Source organism: Mustela putorius, unplaced genomic scaffold (assembly GCF_011764305.1).
Source record: "Mustela putorius furo isolate JIRA1106 unplaced genomic scaffold, ASM1176430v1.1 tig00000873_pilon_pilon_pilon, whole genome shotgun sequence".
In the NCBI taxonomy this organism is placed as follows: domain Eukaryota; kingdom Metazoa; phylum Chordata; class Mammalia; order Carnivora; family Mustelidae; genus Mustela; species Mustela putorius.
The window spans coordinates 92,406-107,180 of NW_025421504.1; positions in this window are offsets into that span (position 1 = coordinate 92,406).

A 14,775-nucleotide genomic window follows, 5' to 3' on the forward strand; every position below is an offset into this window, starting at 1 on the left:
CCTGCAGGCAACCTTCCTGGGGGTCATGCTGCCCACGGGTGGGGGAGTTCCATTTGATGTCGCCATGAGCTGCATGAATAGCTTTTTATGGTCCCCCCCACGCTGGACTCAGCCAGAATGTCAAATGGTAATTAGCAGCAGACCTGGCTCTGTCCCTACTGATATTATCATCAGACTTCTTGGGTTTCAAAGTGAGCAGCCAACTTGAAACAGCAGCAGATTGGCCTCCATGATGGGCCCGGTGGGGTCTGAAGGGTCTGGGGCCCAGGATGCCCAGAGCTGGGACAACCAGGAGGGGACAGGAGGCCCCTCGTGTGGAGCAGGCGAGGCTGAAGGGGCGCCACAGGGCTCTCAGGATCTGGGAGTGATGCCACTGGTCCTTCAGTCTGGCTGTGACCCCAGCCCTCACCCGCTCTCAGTGGCCTGTGGCACAGGCTAGCTGGGGGCAGGGACTCTGTGTGTTCCTCTGGTTCTAGATTCCTCACAGGCTCATGTCCCCACTCAGGCAGAGGCTGTGGTCATGACGAGGAAGCGGGTTTGGCAGAAAAAAGGCTAGAACACACCGCAGTGGGTCTGTGCGTGTGTGCAGCGTGAGTGTGGACATGACCCGAGAGCCCATGGCCTCACCCTTCCCTCTCCAGACCCTTCCTGCAGACCAGGAAAGGGCTTCATATCTCAGAAGGGCTGCTGCAAGGCCTGACCCCTTCAGGGACCCAGAGCACAAGACCCCACTAGACCCCACCCATGGGAGCAGCAGGTTGGGTACCGAGGGCTGACACTCTGGGCTTCCTGGGAAAGTAGGGTAAGAAGAACAAGACGTTCAGAGTGGTGTTGCTTGTAGTTCAAAGAAAAGAAGAAATGTAAGCCCTAAATGTCCATCAATGATATTGGCAAAATAAAATCCTAGGCAACCATGAGCCTTCATTCAAGGTCATGGAAAGACATTTGTAAGAAATTAAATTTTAGGGGCCCCTGGACTGTGCAGTTGGGTTAATGTCTGTCTCTTGATCTCAGCTCAGGCCATGATCTCAGGGTCGTGAGATTTAGTCCCACGTCAGGCTCTACACGGGGCGTGGAGCCTGCTAAGATTGTCTCTCCGTCTCACCCTCTGCCCCCCCCCACTCTTGTTTTCTCTCTTAAATAAATAAATAAATAGATAGATAGATAAATCTTTAAAAGAAGGAGAGATTAAATTTCAAAGGTGAATCCAGATAGCAGTATATATACTGTGATCCTAACTTTGAAAAGTATACACACACATATCTGCGTGTGTACAAGTAGAGAAACCGTCTACACCAAAAGATTAAAACAGATCATCCCTGGGGCACGAACAATGGGTACTTTGATCAGTAGGAGAACAATAATCATTTTGTGATTTTAGAAACCAAGCCCCTCAAAATCTCAAAAGTGGGTTAAGAAGGGGTCCCCCACCCCTAACCCAGGGCAGGTCAAGCCACGGCCTCCTGGAGACTCACAGGCCAGGGTCAGGAGCCGGCAGCTCATGGAGGCCCATCGTGGGCGTGTGGAGAAGAGACCCTCCAAGGGTCTGCACAGGCTCCTCCTGCGAGTGCTCTCGGAGGCCAGGTCTGGACTCCCTGGCTCCCCATCTCCGCCCTTGCCAGGCAACAGCCCCGGGACCCCAGAGCCTCCTTGACCCGTCCAGCTTCAAAGCACAGCTTATCTTCCTGCTGGCTTAGACTTTGGGAAACTTTTCTAGTGCCTGGCTACTTCTGCTTCGATGCTCTGCCTGGCCACACGTCTATCTATTAGGAGAAGAAAGGGAGATTCTTTTTTCCCCATCGAGAACCCACTGCCCCGAGTGTGCAGACCCCAAAGAAACAAACTTGACACGTGTAGTTAAGCCATGCCGGGGGTCCAAGGCCCTGGACCGTGGCCTGTGGCTCTGGAACACAAGGGAGGCCCTGGCCTTGACTGACCCAAACAGAGACTCCTTCCCCCATAGGTCCTGACTCAACAGGGGAGACTTTCCTTCTCCTGCTGGCTCTCAGGCAGCAGCGGAGCCATCGGGCAAGGAGGGGAAATCCAACCCCCCCTCACTGGCGGGGGGGGGCTCTGTGGGCCCGGAACGCACACGGGCAGAGGCGGTGTACCAGACACGGAGCGGGGATTGTAGTCCCAGCCCCCGGACGGACAGGGCTGAGAGCTCGCTTGTTTGTTGTCAGAGAAAAGAAACTTGGACTCAGGAAGGCAAGGCTAGAGGGAGCCTGACCTCTCAGGTGAGGGCTTCAGGACCCCAGCCCCGCTCGAGCTCCCCCAGTCCTGAGCCCATGGTATCCGACGGGCGAAGAAGAACATCTTGGAAGAGAGTAAACAGCACGCAGCCCCAGCCCACACTTTCCGCAGCTCCACTCTCCACCACGTGGACACAGCCCGAGTGTCCGCCCCCGGTGGATGGACCAACAACACACGGAAGAGGATCCCATGGAATAGGACTCAGCCGTGAAGAGGAGGGAGTTTGGGTGCCCACTCCAGCGTGGGTGGATGCGGAGGGCACGACAGAGCAGAGCCACCAGCCGCAGGAGGACGCATCCTGCCGGGCTCTTTCCTCATTCCTCATACCCCACGAGGAGTCGCAGTGCTGGGGCCGGGGCGGGGAGGGGGGACGGTGCATCCTGGGGCAGCGGGAGGGGTGGGAACCCGGGGTTTAGTAGGGACAGAGTTTCCATCTTACAAGACAGGGAATGTGGAAATGGACGGTGCTGACTGCACAGCAAGGCCAACAAGCTACGCCCCAAAACGTGCTTGAAGTGGGCGATTTCATGTTGTGTGTCTTTTCCCATAATGGAAATTTTTAAATGGACACATGGCCCCAGTGTACACCTTAAGCAATTCTGGAAGAAACGCACCCAAAGGCTGGTGGTTCGTGGCTCTATGGGTTAAACTGTCGCTGTAGGCCCGGCTTTGCTGTGACTTCAAGTTTTCTAAAAGAGCCAGCCCATACTCTCGCAGGACACAGAAGCTCTGAGATGCACGTCTCCCCCCACTGGGCCTGCCTCGCTGCCCTTCCGGCCTGCCCCACACAATGGGGACATTCAGGCCCTCTCCCCACAGGCTCTGCAGCGCCAGGCTCCCCCGCCAGAAGCCAGCCTGCTGCTGGGCACCGCCCGGGTCCTCACCTCCTTCCCCTGCCCCTCGGGGCTGCGACAGGCCTCTGTCACGCCCACCCCGTCCCTGCCCGACAGTGACCAGACCACAGCGGTGCTGGGACCCCACTGGGGACTTTCCTCTCCTAAAGGGACAGCGCTTGGCCAGCTGGGCCCCGGGCTGTCGCCGTGGCCCTCAGTACAGCAAACCCAGCAGCTTTCTTACGCCTGTTCCCCAAACGCACAATTATCTTTCTGCAAGGCGCATTCTTGGTGTCTGGCCATGCCTCTGGGCCAGAACCCCAGACCATCCTCCTGCATTCCTGGACCATGACTCCGCCACACCACAGCCTGCGGCCCTTGGCCCCGTGTGTGCCGAGCTGTCCACTGCACCCAGCCGGTCTCCGGGCAGGAGGAGCAGGCAGGCGGCGACAGAAGCCACAGGGCCACGCAGGTCCCCCAGTCCACCACCAGCCGGACACTCCCAGCCTCGACCCTTCCCACCTGTGGCAGAACAGGACCCCATGCCGGTCACTATCCCGAGGACCCCGGGGTGACCGCTCTATTCCCTGTTCTGCAGAAGACAGGCCCCCTTGTCCTGGCTCTGAGCTCTGCTGTGACTGGCCATCCAGGGGTTCTAACATGAAGCCGGAGGGTAAAAACACACTCCCCCTCCATCTGCCACAGCCGGTGGGTCAGGGACCTCTGGACAAAAGGCTGTCGGGACCCGCTCTGTGGCCCAGGCTGGGGGCACACCCCAACGGACGTGGCTTCTCTCAGCAAGCGGAAGTGACCACAGCACATGTCTCCTTGGTCAGTTGTGCGGCGGACAGATGTGGATCCCCGGCATGCACCCGGCATGACAGAAATCCTCTAGGCCCAAACGAAGCTCCGCAGGTCAAAAGGTCTGTCCCACTGGGGGTGGCGGAGAGCCGCCCTCCTTAACACGCCCAGATCCCCGTGCAGGCCTCATCCTCGGTCACCAGACTTTCCAGCCAGAAGCTCCCCGGGAGCCCAGAGAACAGTCACCGGACCCGGCGTGCCCAGAGCCCGGGCTTCACTGAGGTGCCATTAAAGTCCCTGTTTGTCTCCCAGGGAGGGGTTGTGGCTCATTTTCCTTCCTTTTATTTTTCAGTTTTCTAACCTTTGCAATTTTCCTCTCAAGCGTGTTTTCGTGCGTGGTTTGAGACGTGTGCTATTTAAAAACGCTCAGCACCTCCCTGTGGCCTCTCCTCAGCACGCCCTCCTCCGCCCCGGTCAGCCTGGCCGAACCACTGCCCCGACACTCAGGCCGGGCCGCCGCCTCTGCTTGGGCTGCCCGCCTTCTCACCTTCCGTCTGAGTGCCTGAGCCGCTCACCCTCTGTCCGGGGCCTCTCCCCACACAGCCGAGCCCCCACCCCCGCACTCTCATTCTCTGCAGGCTCCCCAGAGGGGCACCAGGTACCAGCAAAGGAAGAACGCCAGGCTCCGTGAGAAATCTCCTCCCACGCGCTCCAGGCCTCCCCTCCTCCTGACTTGGACGTCCCTCCTCACCCCTCCTCGGGCCCTGGGTCTTCCGCGCCTGCCCACAGGAAGAGCCCCCTAAGAAAAGCCCCAGGAGGAGCCCCGAAGAGCAGAGTGAGAGAAGCCTGGCGGGACTGGAAGCAGCGAGACCTCAGGGAGGAGCGGAGGTGGCCACTGAGCCCCTCTTGGTTCTCTGAGCTGTAGACACTGGGCAAAGGACTCATCCTTCAGTGGTTTCCATCTGGGCGAGCATTCCTGTGGCTGTGACCCTGGGCCAGTGGTTAGCCCCGTCCAGTTTGCCAGGTTCCCCCACAAGGGCCTCATGTCCCATGCCTGTCCTCTGGCCTCAAACACCACTGATAGATGAGACAGTAGGAGGTTCATGCCTCCCTGCTATGCAGAACCTGGGTGTCTGGGAGCCGACCAGTCTCCTGGGTTCCCCTCATTCCTCAGGGGTTGTCGTGTCAACCAGTCTCCGGTGCCCCCCCATTCATCAGGGAGCCGACCCATCTCTTGTGCCCTTCCCCACACATGTACCTTCAGCCTCTGCCCACCTGAACCAGGGCGCAGCCCTTGTGATCTGCAGCCAGCACCCGTGAAGATCCTTCTGGAGGGTAGGGGGCTGTCGCCAGTGTCCAGCTGCCAAGAAAAACAAGAAGACGGTAGAGCTCACTTCCGCAGCTCTGCACACCCCCTTCGCCCCCTGCCAAGGGCCAGGCGCACATGAGACGGAAGCCACGCGTCTGGGCACCGGTTGCTCACCCACAACTCGCCAGCCACTACCTCCCCAGCAAGCGTCTCATTTCAGTCTCAACCTCTTCTGCACACATGGAGGCAGAAACCAGTCTCCTGGGAGCCCGGGCCCTAGAAGAGGACTTCCACCTGTGGGCTGGAAGGAGGGGCTGGCCAAGGGCTGCCCTGACCCTGCATCCTGCCCTCAGCTCAGAAGAGGCGCCAGCTCTCGCCTCGGGGTGTACAGTTTTATAAGCTCATAACCTGAAGACGGTAATGGCTCACACATGTGCAGTCCACACACATCCTGCCTCTTTTCCTTGATTCTACGTCAAATACTAATATGGTGAGTATTTGGTGGCCAGGAGCTGGAGAGGGACAGCTGTCCCCTCTCACACCTAGTAGGGGACAGGGGGGCAGAGGTCACGGGGTTTCCATACGGACAGTTCCTTTGTGTGGCCTTGGAGGGGTCCAGTGCCCTGAGGACAGCCTGGGAGAAGGCGTGGGACCTTCCCCTGGTTTCTTTCACAGAGGCTGCCCTCCCAAACCCCCAGAGGGCAAACAGAAGAGACTGCCTGGGACCCAAGTGACCAGTGCTGATCCCAGGTCCCACCCACAGAAATTAGGGAGACTGAGGCACAGATGGGCCGGGCTTCCTGAGCCATGAACAACACCAAGGGCAAGGCCTCCCCTCCCCAGGTACCAGCCTCCCTCCGGTGTGGGCACTGCTTGGCTGCACTTGGGGTCCTTCAGGAGAGGCCGGGGTGGGTGAAGGAGCTCCCAGGGGAGGGGGCGCAGCCCTGAGGAGACCCCTACCCCACTGGAGGCAGCCGGTCTGGTCTCCCTCCACAGCCTCAGGAAGGACCAGCCACAGTTGTCCCTAGCAGGACCCGTGGAGCCTGGGCTCTGTTCTGGTCTTGGCATCTTTTTGCGGCCCTCAAGCCCACAAGAGACCTCTGCCTAGGCTGTGGGGACAGCACGAGCCTGGGCTTCCCTGAAGCTGGACACGTGGCCACATTGGAAAGGGGACCACAGGGGCAGGAACTTGCAGGGCGTGTAGCAGCCCACACACTTCCCAGTGGGCCTCCCGGGCTGCTGGTACTCCCGTGGCACGTCAGTGACCTAAGGTCCAGAGCCACACCCAGACCACCCCCAGCAGGGACGGCCCATCCCCAACACTGCCCCCAACATCATGGATGAAGGTCGCACCACGTGCCCGTCATGTCAGTCCACCTGCTTTGGAGGTTGCGGCGGGCATCTCCCGGGGAGCCCATCACACCACTGGCCACTCTCTGCTTGCCCTGGAGGTCCCCTTCCCCCGCTCCGGCTGCTCTGGCTGGGTGGGCACCTGCTGCTGGAGCCCCTCGAGCTGGCCAGGCCCGGAGACCGGATCTGAACTGCCAATCACACAGGAAAACCTTCAGAGAAACCCAGCTAGCAGAGGAGACATGCAGGTACAGTGTCGGAGCTGGAACATGGCATGCCCAATGTCAGAGCAGGACCATGGCATGCCCAGTATCGGAGCAGGACCATGGCATGCCCAGTGTGAGAGCAGGACCATGGCATGCCCAGTGTCAGAGCAGGACCATGGCATGCCCAGTGTCGGAGCAGGACCATGGCATGCCCACTGCGGTCTTCGTTCTTGGAGGCCATGGTGTCTGCAGGGGGAGCCCCGGCGAGGGGAGGACTGTCTACCCTGTCCTCTCCCCTACCCGTGTGGGTTTGCCCTCCAGCTCTTTGTTATCCACATGAAGGCAGACGTGCCTAGTGACCGTTTAAACCACAGATGGTTCTCAGGGCCTCCCAAGGGACCGGGCCCAGCCATGCCCAGGGGCCTCTCCTCCGGTGGGGAGCGGGGGTCAGCCCAGAGAGCCCTAAATGTGAGGCCGGCAGGCAGGCACCTCTGGGAGCTATCCCGAGGCCAGCGTGGCTTCACCCACCCCTCGACTTCGCTTGCACGACTTAGCCCATCCTAACTGGAGCGGGTCAGGACCACCCTCCCCCGCCAAGGCTGCACCACCACAGACCTACTCCTTTGACCCGGGCCTTCACACAATCACACTGCCAGGCACTGGAAGAGACGGGCAACTGAACCCGTGGAGAACAGGCCGGGGAGGCAGGGGTGGGGGAAGAGAGAGAGCAGACCCCCAAGGGGAGGCCATGGGGTCCCGGGATGAAGCTAAGTGGGACCCCAGCCAGACCTCACCCCTCCAGCCGCCCCTCTCCCTGGGCTCCTGGGCCTAGATCAGGCCACATAGAGGATTTTTGTCAGGGGGCTTCACCTCTGATAGGCACCCCAAGAAGGCGGTCTTCAGACCCCGCCCCCCTGCCACTGGAGACCCCTCCAAGGGGCTGGCACAGATCGGCAGCCCCAGGACAGCCAGCCCAGCGGCAAGCCAAATGAGCAGGACTGAGGACTGCAGACCACTGGTTTGGAGGGCCAGACAAGCCCCTCCGAGAGCCGGGACCAGCCCCCTATCCCCAACCACCACACACCCTGCAGGGTCAGAACACAGAAGCCCCTGCATAAGGTAAGACGGAGGAGCCCAGGCAGGCTCAGGGCGGGCTTGCACAGAGCAGCGTTGGAACCACAAGGGCACGGAGGGGGCCGTCCTGGAAGTGTGGGGTCCCCACCTAACCCCTGCGGGCAGAGCCTCGCAGACAGGAGCCCTTGAAGCTGGCACAGGTGGCGGTGTTTGCGTGGCCTCCGGAAGCCGGGAGTGGTGGGGACAGAGGGGACTAACCTGGCCCGTTTTCCTCCCGCTGCCCCTGAGGTTGGGCTGGAGGTGATGCTGGTGGAGGCGGGCGGGGGGTGCTGCTGTGTATGGGCCCTAACTCGGCCCTGCCCGAATACCGCCCCCACCTTCATGAGCTTCTCCTCAGGGGTCTTCCAAGTCCCCACCCACCCCAGATGCAACGGCCCTTGCCAGTCTTCCTGCCCTGACCTGCCTCAGACCCCAGTCACTGCCCCGGGGACAATCGGGGCCTCAGGGCCACAGAAGCCACACACCCCATACATGGACACACGGACCCGTGGCCTGGCCTATTTCTATACCATCTGTATTTTCATTTCCCTCTGTTTTCAATAGAGCTCCTTTTTGGACATTTTAGTCCACTCAGCAGAGCTAAAAGGGGAAAGCAAGGGGCCTTTGCTCTTTCTGAGCTAGAGCTCGGCAGAGGGCCCTGTGCTCTGTGCCAGGGTTGGGAGGGGTTGAGGACCACGAGGACCCCTCTCTCCCACTGTCCCCAGCCCTTGGTGCACAGGAGCACGGAGGCCCTGGGCCGGGGTGGGGGGACCTGACACTCAGAGCCTGGAGGCCCCTCGGAAGTGAGGTGCAGGGAAGGACGGGGACAAGCCCAGAATCTCAGACGGATGCGTACAGGCCCCGGATGCCCACCGCCCTCTGGCACAGAGGCCCGTTTATCTGCCTCCCCTCCCTCCCCTCACGCAGAGCCCTCGGGGTGTTTTGTGTTTTGTGTTTTGTTTTTTTTAGCATTTTTTTCTTCTTGTCCCTGATGGAATTGATGACTAGGAAGTATGTGGCTTGGTAAGCAAAATGCTTCTGAAGACTGAATTCCAAAGCCCCCGGCATTCGTGACCTCACCGCGGGGATATGCACCAAACCTCGCCACCCGCCCGGGGGCAGCACACAATGGCCAGTGTTGACACCGAATTCCACACGTTCTCAACAGCCCCCCCCCCACTCCTTCGGCTCCTGCAAGGGGGGCTGTGATCCCTGAACAGCCCGTTTCCAGCCCTGCAGCCCCTCACAGCCCTGTGCTGTTCCGCGTCTGTCCACCCAGACCTGATCTGCCCCGCGCTCACCTGTGACCGAGCTGCTGGCCCCAGCCCAGGTGGTCCTTCTGTGCATCTGCTTTGTGCCAGGCCCCTGTGCTGCCCTGGGAACCGAGGCACCCACATCCGGCATCTGGGGCTGATGGGGTCCTGGTGGGAAGGGGATGGTACGTGGGGGGCAGGGACGGGGTGGGGGTGTTCATGGCACCAGGCCTTACGCAGCTTTCCCTCCCCAGGAGGACTCCCGGCAGCCCCGGGCCTGCTGTCCTGGGCCTGTGCTCCGGGCTGACCCTATAGGTTCCACTCCCTGTTGCCTTCTCTTCCCGGCACTTCAGCACCTGCGAGCGGGAAGAGTCAGCGAGCAGGCCGGGCCTTGGGCCATCACACGTAGTAAGCCCTCGCCCAGCGCACGTGACAAGGGACGGCAGCTCAGAACCCCAGGGTCTCAAAGTCCCCCTGGGATCTCCCCAGTCGCAACCACACAAAGCAGCTGGAGAGGGGGCAGCACGACTGATCTCCCTGATTCATGTGGCTCCCAGCCGTGGGACGCCCAGAGCCACTGCCCACGTGGAGAGCTGCCCCTGAGAGCCTCTCGGGCCGGTTCCCACCACACAGGCCTGAACCCAACACTTTTATCAGTTAGTAAGACAGACGCTCGTGTAAGCTGCAGCCCTAATGAGGGAGTCGCAGCCCCCACCCATGGGACACGCCGGTCTTCTCCCCGGGCCAGACTTGGCCCCTGTCTTCCCCAGGAGGGTCTCGGAACCTGGCACTCAGCCGCCACTGGACACTCAGCCACGGAGTGCCACGGGGTGCCAGGCCCTCCCTGCAGCCGGCTTTCCTTCCAGAACCCAAGGGGCAGAGCCAGCAAGGGCTACAGGGCTTGTGCAACTGTCTCTGCTTAGGGACAAGGACAAGGACACGGTGCTCGCAAGGACACTGGACGTGACCTGGCAGGAGTGAGGTCACAGGGACCCTGGGTCGGTGAGGCAGAACTCCACCCCGGCCAACTTCCTCATCTTTTTTTTTTTTATTTTTTATTTTTTTTTAAAGATTTTATTTATTTGACAGACAGAGACCACAAGTAGGCAGAGAGGCAGGCAGAGAGAGAGAGAGGAGGAAGCAGGCTCCCTGCAGAACAGAGAGCCCGATGCGGGGCTCGATCCCAGGACCCCTGGGATCATGACCTGAGCCGAAAGCAGAGGCTTTAACCCACTGAGCCACCCAGGCGCCCCCAACTTCCTCATCTTGCACGAACACGGACACCCACGGACATACACACAGACCCCACTCTTCGCCTCCCTCGGGGGGGCAGGTGTTCATCCCCAAACCGCTGGCACAGGGGACACAGCACAGCCAAGGCCTGTCCTGCAAACTCAGGTCTGGGGCCTCCCCCACTCTGTCCAGATGGAGGGTCAGGGGTCAGGGTCACTGTGAGTGCATATGTACATGTGTTCAAGCGCATGTGCATGTGTGAGCGTTTGCACGAGCGCGTGTGTGTGCGGACACGTGTATGTCTGAGTGTTCCGTGAGCATGTGTGCATGTGTGAGTGCGGGGGCCAGTGTGCGTGTGTGAGCACGTGTGTGAGCGCATGTATGTTTGAGGGTGTCCATGTGTGCGCAAGTGTGCGAGCATGTGTGCAGGAGCACGTGTAACGTGTGAGCGCAGGCATGTGCGAGCGTGTGTGTGCAAGCACAGCGTGTGTGTGTCCCTCTCTGGGCTCCACCGTCTCTGCCTCCATTTAACCCCCTTCCCAGGGTCCGAAGATGGAACGGCCTGGCCATGGCCTTACCAGAGTGGCCATGGCACTACCACGCCAGCTGTATGTGTCCCGATGTTTGCCACTTGCTGGAGTAAAGGCCTTCTTCACAGCATGAGGAGACCCTCCCTTGAGGACAACCAGAAAGTTGCTCTCATGTGGACGGCCAGGAGCCTGGGCATTTCAAAGCCTGGCCTGACGTCCTCAGGCTTTCCTTCTGAAAGCGGCTGGGGCTGCAGGCCTCTGGCCTCAGACGCGAATCCCGGCAGTAATCAGGTGGATCTTCTTGGCAACTCGTGTTCTGGAGTGAAAACCTGGGCTTCTGGGCCCAGGCCACGTGCTCACCCGGTGAGCCCTGGCGTCCCGACCCCGTGGGCAGACCCACAGCGCCCAGGCCCTGGGGTGTGTGAAGGACAGGACTCAGGAGGAAGCTGCTCAGCAGCACTCCAGGGAGGGCCCAGGGCTCCCACGTGCAGCACGCAGACCACAGTCCCCAGCGTGCACCCAGCCCTTTATCCACAAAGGGGTCGTCTGCTCAGGTGGACCGTGGCCCCGACTGGGGCCCTAAGAAACCAAGACTGTGGCACTGACACGTCCACCTCGTCCTCAAAATACTGAGGGCCAAAGAGGCCACTGGGGATGGACCCGCTTGGGAACCCTCGCCCAGCCCCCTGGGCCCTGAGCACAGCAGACAGGAGAGACAGGTGGTAGGGACGAAGGACTGACGGCCGACCCGAGGGGCCCTATCCTGAAAGGGTCTCATCAGCACTGGGTGCACGTTGGGGAGGGGGACGCACGGTGTCCTGGGCAGAGCAGCCCAGCGGCCCTTCTGAGGAGAGCTCTCTGGAAGGGGAGGACCCCAGGGTCCTCACTGTGGGTGGGGCGAGCTCTGCAGAAACAAAGCCCGCTAGGACCAAGCACGTCCCCCACCTAGGGAGGGGTCCCTAACAGGCCAGCAAGGACCCAGGGAGCCCAGGCCTGGCCCCTCAGGGCTGTGGCCGCACCTGCCCCTGTGTAGCTGCTCTGGCCCAGGCGTCCCCCTCCACTGGACGCCTCCTGGCACGTCTGTGTCAGGTGCCAACAAACAGAGCCCCGGCAGCCTGGGCATGGCTGAATGCAAGGCAGAGTGGGCACCCGAGGGCAACAGGCAAGGTCCTGCTGTCCAGCCACAGAGGAAGGGGATCTGCAGATCTGGGCTGTGTCTTGCAGACCAGAGAGTAACAGGCAGGCCCGGGAGCCTCTTGGCACAGTCAGGAACCACGAAGGGCGGCCAGGAAGAGGGTCTCAGGCGCTTGAGGGGGAGGCCACAGGCAGGCCGGGGCGGGGCTGCTGACCTGTGAGTGCCTGAGGACTCCGACCGCACGTCCAGAAGGAGAAGCTGACTTCAGGCCGGTGAGCCCTGGTGTGGACGGGCCCAGCCCTGGGCAGAGTAGGCACCGCTCCTGGGGGGAGGGAGGGTCCGCAGCTGACCAAAGAGGAAGAAGGACCTGAGACTCGGGGAGGAGACGGAGAGACGGAGACGGGGAGCTGGAGACGGGGAGACGGGGGGACGGGGAGACGGGGAGCCGGAGACGGGGAGCCGGAGACGGGGAGCCGGAGAGACGGAGACGGAGGGAGACAGAGAGATGGAGACGGGGAGACGGGGGGAGCCGGAGACGGGGAGCCGGGGAGCCGGGGGTAGGGGGAAGGGCCAGCCCCCCGAGACTAGTCAGAGAAAGCACACCGGCCCTTACTCCCCACCCACGTGCGGTCATAGTCCCGACTCTGAGATTCTGATGGAAGTGAGGAGCCTGCGTCCTAAGAAAGCAAGCAGACTCGCAGCACAGCCCCTCACGTGCGACTTTGTGGGGTCACAAGCTCCCAGGACCCATGGGGACCGCAGGCAAGAAGGGACATAGCTGTGTTTCCCCCAACTACTGTAACAAACCACAAACTCATCATGGCTTGGAACAGCCCAAGTTTATTATCACACGGCTCTGTAAGCTCTGGTCCCACAAGACCCACACAGGCCTGAGGTCCGGCCGTGGGCAGGCGCGGGTTGGCTCTGGAGGCTCCAGGCGAACGCGGGTCCCCGCAGCCAGCAGCTTCCAGCCGAGTCCTTCTCAAGCGCGTCTCCTGGTTCTCTCTCTTCCACGTCCCTCTCCCACCTCGGAGGACCCCCGATGGCACCAGGGCCGGCAGATGGTCCAGAAGGATGCCCCCATCTTACCTGCGTCTTTAACTCCATGACTTCAGTTCCACTTTGCCGCATGAAGGAGCCTCTCCGTTGGCTGCAGGGGTGAGGACGAGGACCTCTTTGGAGGCCAGTGTTCTGCTGACCACCGCGGGTAAAGACGTAATCAGATGACAGAAAAGACAACAGCACATACGTGGAAATAGGGCCATTCCAGCAAGGAATCGAAGGAATATAAATCACCAACCCAAAACCCTGTTCTTCAGTCCCATGGGCCAAACGACAGCAGAAAACAAGAGAGATCTGCTGGAAACTTTGTGAACATGTCACATGGTGCTGTCTCTTCCCCTGGCCCCCAGCCCCTCCCACCCTGGGGCCACTGCAGGCTCCTCTGCCTGTCCCCCTCAGACCCCTGCCTTCCCGAGGCCGTGCAGCAGCAATGACCAGTGCTGCCCCACCCAGCCAGCTCTCCACTCCTGGGCCCCAGCAGCCACTCTCACCAGTGTGACTCACAGCCACCCACTCCGGAGGGCAGGGTCCCTGTGCGGGGGCTGGACGTGCAGCCCCAGGGAGCAGCTGACTCAAGTCTCCAGCCTCACCCAGAGCTGACAGAGTGCGTCAAGCCGGCCACCTGGTGTGGGTGGTCTGCTGGGGACCCTTACGGGGATGTCCAGCATCCACCAGAGGCCAGAGCAGGGGCACCTGCACGTGGCACTCTGGAGCTTCCCCTGGTCTCACTGGGCTGCCTGGGCAGGTGTGAGCTGTGGCTAGACCTGAACTGAGCACGTGGCCCCCACAGCTGTAGTCCTCCCCAGCCCAGCTCCTCCAGACAGGTACCCAGATGCCCAAAATGAGGCCCAGGACATGATACCCCCCCACACCCCCGCAGCTGGAGGCCACAGGGTCAGCTGACTTCCCAAGCAGCCAAGATGGGGACAGGGGTGGATCGAGCATTGGAGTGCCGGGGCCAGAGAGCCCTTGTGGAGCCCCAGCCAGCAGGAGGAGAGGTCTGAGGCCACCCCTGTGTGTCCCATCTGGGGTGGCAGAGGAGGGAAGGAGAAACACTCGGGCACAGAGGGCACTCCGTAAACACAAGAGCCTGCTGCCCGCAGATACGTGGTCCACAGAGCAGCTCAGAAAGCATCTGTTTTTCTTGATCTCGGTGTCGTTAGACAGGCCCAGACCTGGGCTCCTGCCACCAGCATGTTCGAGAAAAGTGCTAAGAAAGGGTGTCCAGTGCCACTGGGGGACTACCACACTACTGAGGGACACCAGGCCCTGCTAGGAGGAGGAGGCATGCCGGGGCCATGCCGGGGTCCCGGCTGACTTTGGGGGACAGCAGTGTCCTCAGACACGTGGCTCTCGGGGAAATGTACAAGGAGGAGGTGAAGGCTCCCTCCAAGCCCAGCGGCGGAAGGAAAAAGAAAGGAGCAGGCAGACCCCTTGCTGTGCTGGGAGGCCCGGCTTCTCCTTAGAGCAAGAGCACGTGACAGCCAGGGAGACGCTGGGGGTGAAGCTGGAGGGGGGAAGGCGGGCCTGGGTCACACCTCTCCTTGGACCTCTGGACAGAGCTGAAGAAAGGTGCCCACGGCTCCATCCCACACGGTGTCCTGGACCAACCCCAGCCAAGACAGAGACACTGGACAGCCAGAAAGACCCTCTGGAGACCCTCCAAGCGCCTCGCCTGGCCCGTCAGGGCTCCACAG